Source organism: Bufo gargarizans, chromosome 10, assembly GCF_014858855.1.
Source record: "Bufo gargarizans isolate SCDJY-AF-19 chromosome 10, ASM1485885v1, whole genome shotgun sequence".
Classification (NCBI taxonomy): Eukaryota; Metazoa; Chordata; class Amphibia; order Anura; family Bufonidae; genus Bufo; species Bufo gargarizans.
Genome location: NC_058089.1, coordinates 101,226,998 through 101,238,523, shown reverse-complemented (window position 1 = coordinate 101,238,523; position 11,526 = coordinate 101,226,998).

The following is an 11,526-nucleotide window of genomic DNA, read 5'->3' as shown; positions in this document are numbered from 1 at the left end:
TATGTATTTAAAAATTTACTATAGTCATTGAGTTATTCAATAAAATGTATCTGTATAGCGCCACCTGCTGTTTTTTTTTTTTCTTTCTGATTTCTCTGCCCAATATCGCTGAGGTGGATGCACATGGTCTGTTTCATCCATCCCTAACTACTGTGATAGTTACAGGAAAAAAGCTGCAGCAGAAAGGAAATGCCCCCTGAGAAAGGACACGCCCCTGAGAAAGGACACGCCCACGAGAAAGGACACGCCCCTGAGAAAAGACACACCCCTGAGAAAGGACACACCTCTGAGAAAGGACACACCCCTGAAAAAAGGACATGCTCCCTGAGAAAGGACACACCTCTGAGAAAGGACACACCCCTGAAAAAAGGACATGCCCCCTGAGCTTCCAGCTTGAAATAAATCTAGCAGAGCAATTGAAGCAATGAATGGGGAGATCTCTGGATCCATGTGAGGTACAGGGCTGGTTCTAGCTTTGTTAGAAATAGATTGTCATGTACAATATGATGTCTGATTTTCATTTTTTTTTACATTACTCAGGGGATAGCCCTTTTGATGGCACTGCAATGGAATTGAAAGTTTACTGTTGGTATCTTCCACAAGTGATAATGGGAGTAAAGTACCAGTGATCAGCTTATATTTAGATAACATTTTGCAGATAAACAAGAATATTTCCAATAACTGGCGAAGAAGCAAAAATCTTGAAAAAGATGATGAATTGATTAACTTTTGTTTTAGGATTTGGAAAAAACACAGTGAATAAATATTTGAGTTGTTATTCTTCTAATTATTATTATTATTATTTATTTTTATTGTTGCTTTTATTATTGTTGATTGCTACTACTACAATTATAATTATTGCTGTTTTATTATCAACATTATTTATATTTTTATTATGGTTATGATTGTTACTATTATTACTAGTACAATAATAATTATTTGTATTGACATTATTATTATGCCTAATAATAAAATTATTATCAGTAGTATGATTATTATTATTATTGTCACCACAACTATTATTATTGCTATTTATATTATCATTATTATTGTTATTTAAATATTTTTAGTATTGTTACTATTATTGTTATTATTATTATTAGTTTTGAGTGAAGCGAAGCATTCACATTTTCTCGCACTTCGTGTTAACAAATCGGGTTTCCTAAAATGGCGGTTGCACATGTTACAAAGCAAAACTAAGTATAGGGGAGACAAGCCCAGGAACACAAGATCACCCATGCTGCCAGCCAATCCGCAGATAGCCATCCCCTGTAATGTCACAGCCCTATAAAAGCCTCATCCCGTGCTGTCTCCGCCATTGTCCTGTGAGCTAAGCATAGGGAAAAATGTGACAAGCACTCATGTGCTCGGGACGTGCTGTTGAAAACAAATAATAGAAGAATATTGGAGAGGAAGAGGTCAGGAACAGTGCAGAGAGAGTGCAGGGAGACTGCAGGGAGAGTGGAGGGAGACTGCAGGGTGAGTTCTCGGAGAGTGTAGGGAGAGTGCAGGGAGACTGCAGAGAGAGTGGAGGGAGACTGCAGGGTGAGTTCTCGGAGAGTGCAGGGAGGATGCAGGGAGAGTGGAGGGAGACTGCAGGGTGAGTTCTGGAAGAGTGTAGGGAGAGTGCAGGAAGACTACTTATGCTGCATCCGTTTTATTTATTTATTCCTACATTTACTTATTCCTACATCGGCATTAAATGTAATTCAATACCAATAAGATGGAATCTTAATGATGACCACCCTCATCTATTGCTGGCTTTAATTCTTCCAAATCATGCTTGAAAGTCTCCATGTCCTATAAAGGTCAGCAAGATGTAGAGAGAGGAGGAGCTGGATGTTCCTGATGACATATTCTCATCCATATTAGATGATGTGGAAAAGGAGGAAAAGCAGATGGCAGAAAAAGGGCTCCCACCTGTAGGGCAGGAGAGCGCTGGGGGTGGAGAATCGGATATGCCAGAGCTGATTGCAGGCCAGAACAGCAATAATATACATATTGTGCCCCCACCTAACCAGCCAAACCTCATACCAGCAACAGCCCCTATTTAAAGGTGTCGCACAGCCATTAACAATGAAGAAAGACTATACAGTGCGGTCTTTATTATTACATGAAAGGCAGCTGCAGGTTAATTGGCCGCACGGTTCTTCACCATAGCATGGCCGCGACCCGCCCGCAGCACAGCTGCTCTGTGTGGCCGTACCCTAAGGCAGAGTGGCCTGAGTAAACCTAATTTATAGCGATTCGTGACGAATTAATTCAGAACAAATCAAAGTTCTTGGCGAACTTGCCGAATCGAATTTTTCAAAACTTCGCTCATCTCTAATTAGGTTTATTATTTGATCCATAACTACAGCAGAAAGGGAACCAGAGTAATAGTAAGACAATACATTGAGATTTAAATTGTAGAACACTTGCTCTCTCTCCAGCCGCCTATACAAGGGCAATGTCCCGGCTTGACTTTGAAGATAATGATTTAACCTTCCCTGACTTCTACGACCTGTTCATATATCATGAATCCAAGCAGAGCTTTAATGTACAGATCACTGCTGTGCACCTTGATTCACTGCCACCTACCGCCCCATCATGACATCATAGAGGAGCAATTAAAGATTAATAAGGGAGACATATGATACAGCAGAAGGGTGGTGTGAGGGGTTCACTTTGCAGGCCGAGGTCATGAAGATATTCTTAGAGGAATGATATTATTGATGGATGAAAATCTCTGTGTAAATGGCTATTACTTCATACACTGATACTGGATATACACCATCTATATTTATAGGGAGGGAAACAATCGGGCAGATGGTGCTGTCATTCAGCTACAAATTTTGTGGTTTTCAGAATGAATGACTACATATGAATGGGGAAAAAAGATGAATACGACTCTGGTTGAATATGTGCAGATTTAAAGTCCCAAACAACCTAAAATACCGCTGTATGGAAAGGATCTATGGATAATTCCACGAATATTCTATATATATGCACCAGCTCCCATACAGCTGCAGAGATTTAGCATCTACTGCATAGATAATAATCTATTATTATCTCTAAAATCCGATATTATGTCAAAATGACTGTTAATTTCAAGAATTGTGCACTGCATTGGTTGCATGAGGGAATCAACTTCGAGGAATTGTCTGAAGTTTGAGAGAAGGACTTCTTTTTTCCCCCTCGATGCAATACCAGGCAAAGGCTATGGACAAAAGTGGTGCTGTTTCTGGGGAAGAAACACTTTTTTGTAATCTCAGTATATTCCTTCGATGAAAGCCTGTTGCCATACTTCTATGTATCAATACCAGACAATGGGGCCTACAAGCTGGAGCAACAGGCATCCCTCTACCTGGCATGGTGGCATCATGTGAGACATTAGCACTTAGAGGGTTTTTCAGACTGTAAATATTGATGACCTATCCTCAGGATAGGCAATCAATATCAGATCAATGGAGGTTCAACTCCCAACACCCCCGCCAATCAGGAGTTATCTGCAGCCGCCGCCACCAAGAACTATAGAGTAGATGGAGCTAGAAGGAGAAAGCCCATCCGCTATGTAATGACTGTGGCGGTGCACTGCACTATACCTCCCATTCTGCTTCTGGCACTGTCCACTCTTCTTTTTCCGGTGCTAGCAGCTGCCAACAATAACTGATCTATGGGTGTTCTGGGAATCGGACCCACTCACGCCTAAGGATAGGTCACCAGTATCTACAGGCTAGAAAACTCCTTGGTCAAGTTTGACCCCTCACATAGCTAAATCAACAATAAAATATATAAAAAATGTAAGGCTGTTAAAAACTATTTTAGTAAATTTCATGTCACATAGTCCAGATACCGCTCCTTCCCCACTGAGTGCTACTGTTTCCCCAAACAGCAGCTTAGGACCATATACGGTATGAGGTGTTACTGTACTCAGGAGAGGAGGTGTGGCAAATAATGTGATGGGATTTTCTCTGTTTAACCCATGCAAAAGTTGAAAATTTGGGGCTAAAGCAACATACTACTAAAAAAAATATTGTTTTCATTTTCACTGTCTAACGGTAAGAAATTTTAAGAAACACCTGTGGGGTGAAACTATCACTGCACCCCTAGCTGTATTTCTTTGGGGCTGTAGTTCCACTGTACTGGTACCTCAAGGGTGCTGCAAATTCAAAATGGCACTCAAACCCATTTCAGTAAAATCTGGAATTCAAAAGCCAAATGGTGCTCCTTACCTTCTGAGCTCTGCTGTGTGCCCAAACAGAAGGTTACGACCACATATGGGGTATGCCTTACTTCAGAGAAATGGAGTAACAATTTTTGGGTGCATTATCTCCTACATTTTATTGTTAACATGCAATTTGCGATGTTTATGCCCCAATTGTAATAAATTCTATAAAACACCTGTGGGGTCAAATGCTCCCTGAAGTCCTATATTATTTCCTTGAGATGTGTTACTACCAAATCGGGGCCTTTTTGGGGTGCTTCTTATGCTTTAGCAGATCAAAGCCTCTGTCAACCTGAACTGTTGCTCAAAAAACAAAAAAAGTGGAGACCCAAAATCCACAAGGTGTATATTAAATTCTGAAGCTGGTATTTCAATCAAGTTGCACTCTAGGGCCACACATGTGATATTTAAAAAAAAAACTGCACAATCAGGGTAATACATTTGGAGCATTAGTTCCATTGAAATTTTTGAATTTTGCTTCCATTTTACACCTAAAGGGTTAATAAAGTTTCTAAATGCCATTTGGAATACTTTGAGGGCTCCGTTTTTAAAGTGAGGGAATTCTAATATATAGGCCTCTCTAAGCTTTTTCAGAACTGAAGTGGTCCCTAAAAAAATAGGATTCTGAAATACTCTTGATAATTTGAAAAATTGCTGCTAAACTTATCCCATAACTTCCCCTCCCCCCAAAAAAATAAAAGTACTTTTCAAAAATGATGCCTACATAGTAGACACATGGAAAATGTGTCACATGACACATGAAAAACTACTATTTTGTTGTTGTATGATTCTCTGTCTTTAAAGCATACATTTTCAAATCTTGAAAATTGCCAATTTTTGTTACATTTCAAATTTTTGGTTAGACAAAAACACAAACCATAGCAACCCACATTTTCCACTACCATAAAGTACAATATGGTATGCAGAATATGCAGAAGCGTTCAAAAGAAGTGGCACAAATTTGGAAAATGGGGCTTCGTTCAAAGTGCCACAAATTTTTCACACAACTTTTGATATGTTAGAGAGAAATAACAAAAGTTGTGATCGGTGGAGGTCTGACAGCTGAGACCCCTGCCGTTCTCTAGAAGGCATGTGGAGCTCTCTCTCCTCTCTGCACGAGACGGGCTCCATAGAAGTCTATGAGCCCATTTTGATTCCCTCCTCACCAACGAGGAGAGAGAGTGCAAGATGTGCTTTTCTCTTTCTTCTTTTAGGGAACGGTGGGGGCACCAATCACTTTCATCATTTGATAGGTCTCTATAACATATCAAAAGTTGTGTGAAAAGTTAAGGCCAAAATAGGCTTTGTGCTTAAGGGGTTAAACAGAGTATTTTACGGGGTTTTACTACAGACGGAGAATAAATCCTTATTAACTAATCAGACAGTAATTAGTTCCCGATTTAGGCTGCATTGTCACAAAATGATGTTCCCTTTAAAACAGCAGATCAATATTCTGTTTCGCTGGTAGCGATATAATGCACCATTTCATTTTGTGACCTTGAAAGACACAAGTCCCTGTTGCCAGGCCAATAACTCCAGACCCTGGAGTATAGAAAGAAATAGATATTAGGTGGAGAGCGGTCATGTAGTCCTTCCATGGTTGCTCCCGTTATATGTCCAATGAGTGTTTACACAATCCATCAATCCATTGATTGTTCAGGGTCATGCGGATATGGAAGGAGACCTTTCCTACAGACAAGCCGGAGGGTAGGAAACCGAGCATATGCTAAGCAGGCACCTAGATACCTACAGGCTGAAGGGTCTACATTAACATACTGCTACGTGTGACGTGTAAATCCCAAGGATCTAGTTCCTTGTGTTCAAGTACATCCCTGGAATAACCATGTAAATCATATTCTGTCATTTCGAAGGATCAGACATCAATGTCTCTGCTGTGTTACGTGGATTTATTTTCTATAACAAATAGAAGAACACTTCTAGTGGAGGAATGGTGTCTCGAGATGGTTTTCTAGTATATTGATTCCCTTGGCTCCATAGTACAGACCTTTCGGGACTATGTGGGACTACCAGACAGGGTTCATAAAGTCACAGTTATGGACCCTCATATCACAATCTTTAATGAGGACCAATTGACATGATGTTATTGCTGCCATGTGACAGCACAGTGTTATACTGTTACTGGCTCTGACATTATGGGGGGCTTGTGGTTGAGGCTCTAATGGAGGCAATGTGCTTGGTACAGTTATTAGGCCAAGATGGCTGACTCTTTTATGGGAGCACTGTTACTGGCTCTGTTGTGGGGGAACCTGTGGTTGAAGCTATAATGGAGGCAATGTGGTTGGCACTGTTATTAGGCCACAATGGCCGACTCTTGAGCACTGTTACTGGCTCTTTTATGGGGGGAGGGGGTGGTTGAGGCCAAAATGGAGGCAATGTGGTTGGTACTGTTATTGAACCACAATGACTGACTCTTACAGGAGCACTGTTACTAGCTCTGTTGTTGGGGAGCCTGTTGCTGAGGCTGTAATGGAGGCAATGTGGATGGTACTGGTTTTGGGCCATAACAGCTCTTTGTTAGGAGCACTGTTACTAGCTCTGTTATGTGGGAGTCTGTGGTTGAGGCTTTAATGGAGGCAATTAGGCCGCTATGGCTGACTTTTACGGGAGCACTGTTACTGGCTCTGTTATGGGAGTCCTATGGTTAAAAGGGTTTTCTGAGATTTTGTTACTGATGACCTATCCTCTGGATAGGTCATCAGTATCTGACCAGTGGGGGTCTGATACCCAAACCCAGCTGTTTTGAGAAGGCAGTAGTGCTCCGGTGAGTGCCGTTGCATTTTCACAGCTCACCAAGCACAGCGTCGTATATCGTATAGCTACTGTGCTTGGTATTGCAGCTCAGCCCCATTCACTTGAATAGGGCTGAGCTGTGCCCAGGCCACGTGAATGATGAGAAGGCCGCGGTGCTCACAGGAGCGTCAATGCCTTCTTGAACAGGTAATCAGTAAAAAAAAAAAAAACTCAGATAACCCCTTTAAAGCTGTAATGAAAACAACAATTGGTCAGAAAATCTGTCAGATAATCTGTTGATGTAGTTATGGAGGCATTGTGTCACCTGAACAGCAGCGCAGGCCACTGTCCCTTTCATCTCCAAGTGTACTTACCCCCTCTACCTTGCCCCCTTTGAAAAATCTGGCAAGGAACTACCTCACACTCCTTCCCAAATGCCCCAGACTTCCAACATAAATCAAGCCAGTGTCACCTCTGAGCGATACTTTTAAATTGTAAAATAGAAAAGTCCAGAGCTGCGCTCACCTGATTCCACTTGAAATGGAGGCACGGACTGCGCCAGGATTGGAAGCGCACTTAAGCATGTAGAAAGAAAACCATAGGGAGTCCAGCTTCCAAAAAAGTGTTGTACTTTATTCCAAAAATATATTAAAATCCAACATGGCAACCCGATCTACGTGTTTCGGATCTGCTAACATTGATCCTTACTCGATATTAGCAAATCCGAAACGCGTAGACCGGGTTGCTATGTTGGATTTTTGTAGCTGGGTTCCGAAGGTGCACTCGGTCTCCCATTAGCCGCAGACCTGCTGCTTAGCTTCGGGAGTGAGGATCTGTGTTTGAACTCGTTCCCAGGGCGGCTTTGCAAGCTGGGAAGTCCCCTGCTCCTAAGTCTGCCTTGAGCGCCGAGCTGATCACTCGGTGCTCGACTGGTTGGTCTGTCGGTCATGTGACGCTGGCCACGTCACATGACCCTCACTCCCCACTATAAATACAGGCAACCTGCTGGCCACAGGTTGCCTGTTAATTTAGGTTCCACCTGTGATTTTGTCTTTCCTGGCGTACTTACCTCCTGCTGAATTCCTGACGATCCTCTGCCTGCTCCTTTTGTACTTTGCTGCCCTCCTGGTATTCTGACCCCAGCCTCCTCCTGACGATCCTCTGCTGACTCCTTTGGTACTTCACGACTCTGGCTTCTCCTGTCTTCTCCTGACTATTCTCTGCTTGCTCCATTTGTACTTTGTAGCTTTCCTGGTATTGACTCGTTCCGTTCACGTTCTGTTGTTTGTCTGTCTGTCATCCCTTCACTTAGTTCAAGCTAGGGATTGCCGTCCAGTTGTCCCCTGTCATTAGGACTCGCGAGGCAAGTAGGCAGGGCCAGGGGTAAGGATGGAGAGCAGTGGTCACTTCCCTCCCCCCTGTGTGTGTGTACGCGACCATTACAATTTTAATATATTTTTGGAATAAAGTACAACACTTTTTTTGGAAGCTGGACTCCCCATGGTTTTACTTGCCACATACTTTTAAATTGTAGCATGGAAATGCAACCCATGTCAGTGCATGTTAAAATGCTTTTCAAGTAGGTTATTTTTAGGTAACAGGTTCTGTGCCAGGATTATATGATTATTATTATGTAGTACCCAAACCAGTCAATACCGTTATGATGAATTAAATGTCAACGTAAAGACCATTTGTAATGCTTAAAAGCATGTGGTTGTTATGTGATCCCGCTCATTGATTTCTTTGTGAATTGAGTCCTTGCTAGCATGATAGATTCCCTGTAATGATAAATATAAAAATGATATTCTAAAACTGTGTGCTCGACGCGTATACAGTCAATTAAAAAATGTACCTGCTCAGTTATTATGTTAAAGGGGTTTCAAGGACACTACTGTTGGCGGACTATACTTAAAGGCATTTTACGAGATTCTGATATTGTTATTCTGATATCCTCAGGTTAGTTGTTTGAAGAGGCCACAGCGCTCCAGTGACAGCTGTGGAATATTCTTAGGACAGTGACATCACATTTTATCGGTCTTCTGGCATAGGCGCAGCTCAGTCCCATTCAAGTGAATGGGGCTGAGTTGCAATACTAAGCACAGCCGCTATCCAATTGACGTCACTGTGCCTGGTAAGCTGAAAGGAGAAGAAGCGCTGCAGCTTTCTCAAACAACCTTGATGAAGGCTGTTTTAGCCCAAACATTGCATGTATTTGGACTGCCACAATAGGGATTAAAAAGGCACTTCTTCTCCATTAATTCCTCTGTGGTCCTGCCTCCATTCCTTCAATTTTGATCCAGTAAGGAACCATTGGACTAGTATTTTACCTTTTATTTTTTCTCTTGGAGGGTGCGGTATGCTTTTTTCCTTTTCGTTCTCAAACAACCGATCAGAAGGGTTGCCAGGAGTCAGACCCTGCTGATCTGATATTGATCCTATCCTGAGGACTACCTCCTTGGATAAACCATTAATATTTGATTGGCGGACATTCAACTTTTGGCATCCCCACAATCAAATGAATGATTGGACCAGGGCGGAGTGATGTAGAGACCATGGCCCAAGGATCTCTCTGAGGTGTTCTTTAACATCCTGTTTTATGTAAGCCTATTAGACCATGCACTGGGCATCATGTAGTACTTCCAAACTAGGGTTCAAGAGGAACCCTACATTCCCTCAGAACGTGGTGAAGAGCTATCTCATCTACTATTGGTGCATAGCCACTGTGGGGATTCGATCTGGTAGTTAGGACTAGCAGAGCAGTATAGAGGCAAAGTACACAGTTCTTGAATCAAACAGCGGTGTTTATTCACACATTGGTGTATAACAAAATGCAGATAAGGTGTATAACAAAACGCAGGTGGCTTGGTGTTTGTTCACACACAAGGAAAGTCCATAAACAATAAAAGTCACCTTTTCTCCTGCGTGTTAATTCACACCCTGTTAGCAGTTCATCCTCATCAAGTCCATAGGCGGCCTGTTGGTCTTTAGAGGGGCCTGAGTCCTCCAGCCTGGCTCAAACCTCAAATCCCAGCACAGCCCTCAGTTCACAGCACACAGACTCCTGAGCTTCACTGTCAGAGGTAGCTAAATCCACCACACCTGGCAGTGCTGGCTGGTTTTTATGCCTGGCAAAACCCGTCCTGGAACATGGGGAGGAGTCGCCCACCCAGCACTTTGACTACTTCCAGTAAGAGCCGTCCCGGATCAACTATGACAGCCATGATAAATTTGAAGGTGTCAATTAGCAATAGCTGCTGCTGACACATAAAATACCGGCTCTTACTTCACAGAGGCCAGGAACCTCGGTGATACATATCTTCCATCCATAATGATTCCAGGTACCTTCTTACACCACACAGAGCAGTTAATAACTCAAGCAAAAAGCTGACCAAAGTCTCAGTTGTTCTTTAACATCATGTCTTATGGCAGCCTAGTATACCCTTCATTGGGCTTTGTGTATTATTTCCAAACTAGGGTTCAAGAGGAAGCCTACATTCCCTCAGAAAATTATGAAGAGCTATCTCATCTACTATTGGCATACAACCACACAGAGCAGTTAATAATTCTATCCAAAAGCAAAAAGAGTTGTCCAAAGTCTTGGGGGTTTCCTATGATTGGAAAACCAATTTGTAAGGTTTTCCCAATTTTCCCTGCTACGTCTGCATGGTGCCTCGGATCTCTAGAGTGCTGACTGCTTGGCAAGGACCAACTACTCCAAGATTCGGCCAACAGCTCTACAGTGTACAATCTGTTTATTGTACAAGATGGGTGACCTTCTTTCAAGCATTAAAAGAGTTGTCTAACTAAACTCTTGAGCAGCTTCCTCTTCTTTATATTTGCAATAATATAACCCTCATCCATTGTAAAAGTCCTTGCCATATGTTCAAAGTTACATTTATAAAGAATCTTGACTTTTTTTGTAACCCATCAATGTGATCAAAGAAGGTTGAAGGATTTAGCTTCACTCGGCAAACTATATTTCTAATAAGATTAGTGCAGAATTAATGTGGTGCCATCTTTGACTCCATGTATTGTCCCACTTTAAAGAATTGAAATTTGATATACTGTAGAGCTGGAAGGAATATTATTTTTTCAGCTTTCATATCTATCGCCAAACAGTATATCTGACATCATGTACATACAGCAATTCCTTGAAGAACTGTGGATAATTAATTCCCCTGACATACTTCTAGACAATGTAGATAAACGGAGAAGTTGAGAGAAAATTCTCTTTTTTTCCCGTGAATTTCATCCTATAAACAGAATGAGTATATATTGTGCTTTGCCAGCATATTCAACCCATATTTGCAGCCAAGGAGGTCTTTTTGAAGGGCTGACGTGTAAAGTAAGCTCTTCATAGACAGAAAAATCTGTAGAGCTTACTATGCTTCCACCAGTTTTCTGTTAGAAAATATAGATTTTGCTAATAAAAAATTATAACTCCTCCAAGGTAAGCAGGAACTATTTTTGGAACACCTTAACTTTCTCAAGAAGAGAGTTAGGAACTTAGGACACAAATCTACTATAAACTTAAACATTGTGTTATGACTACGACAGGATCTGCTGGG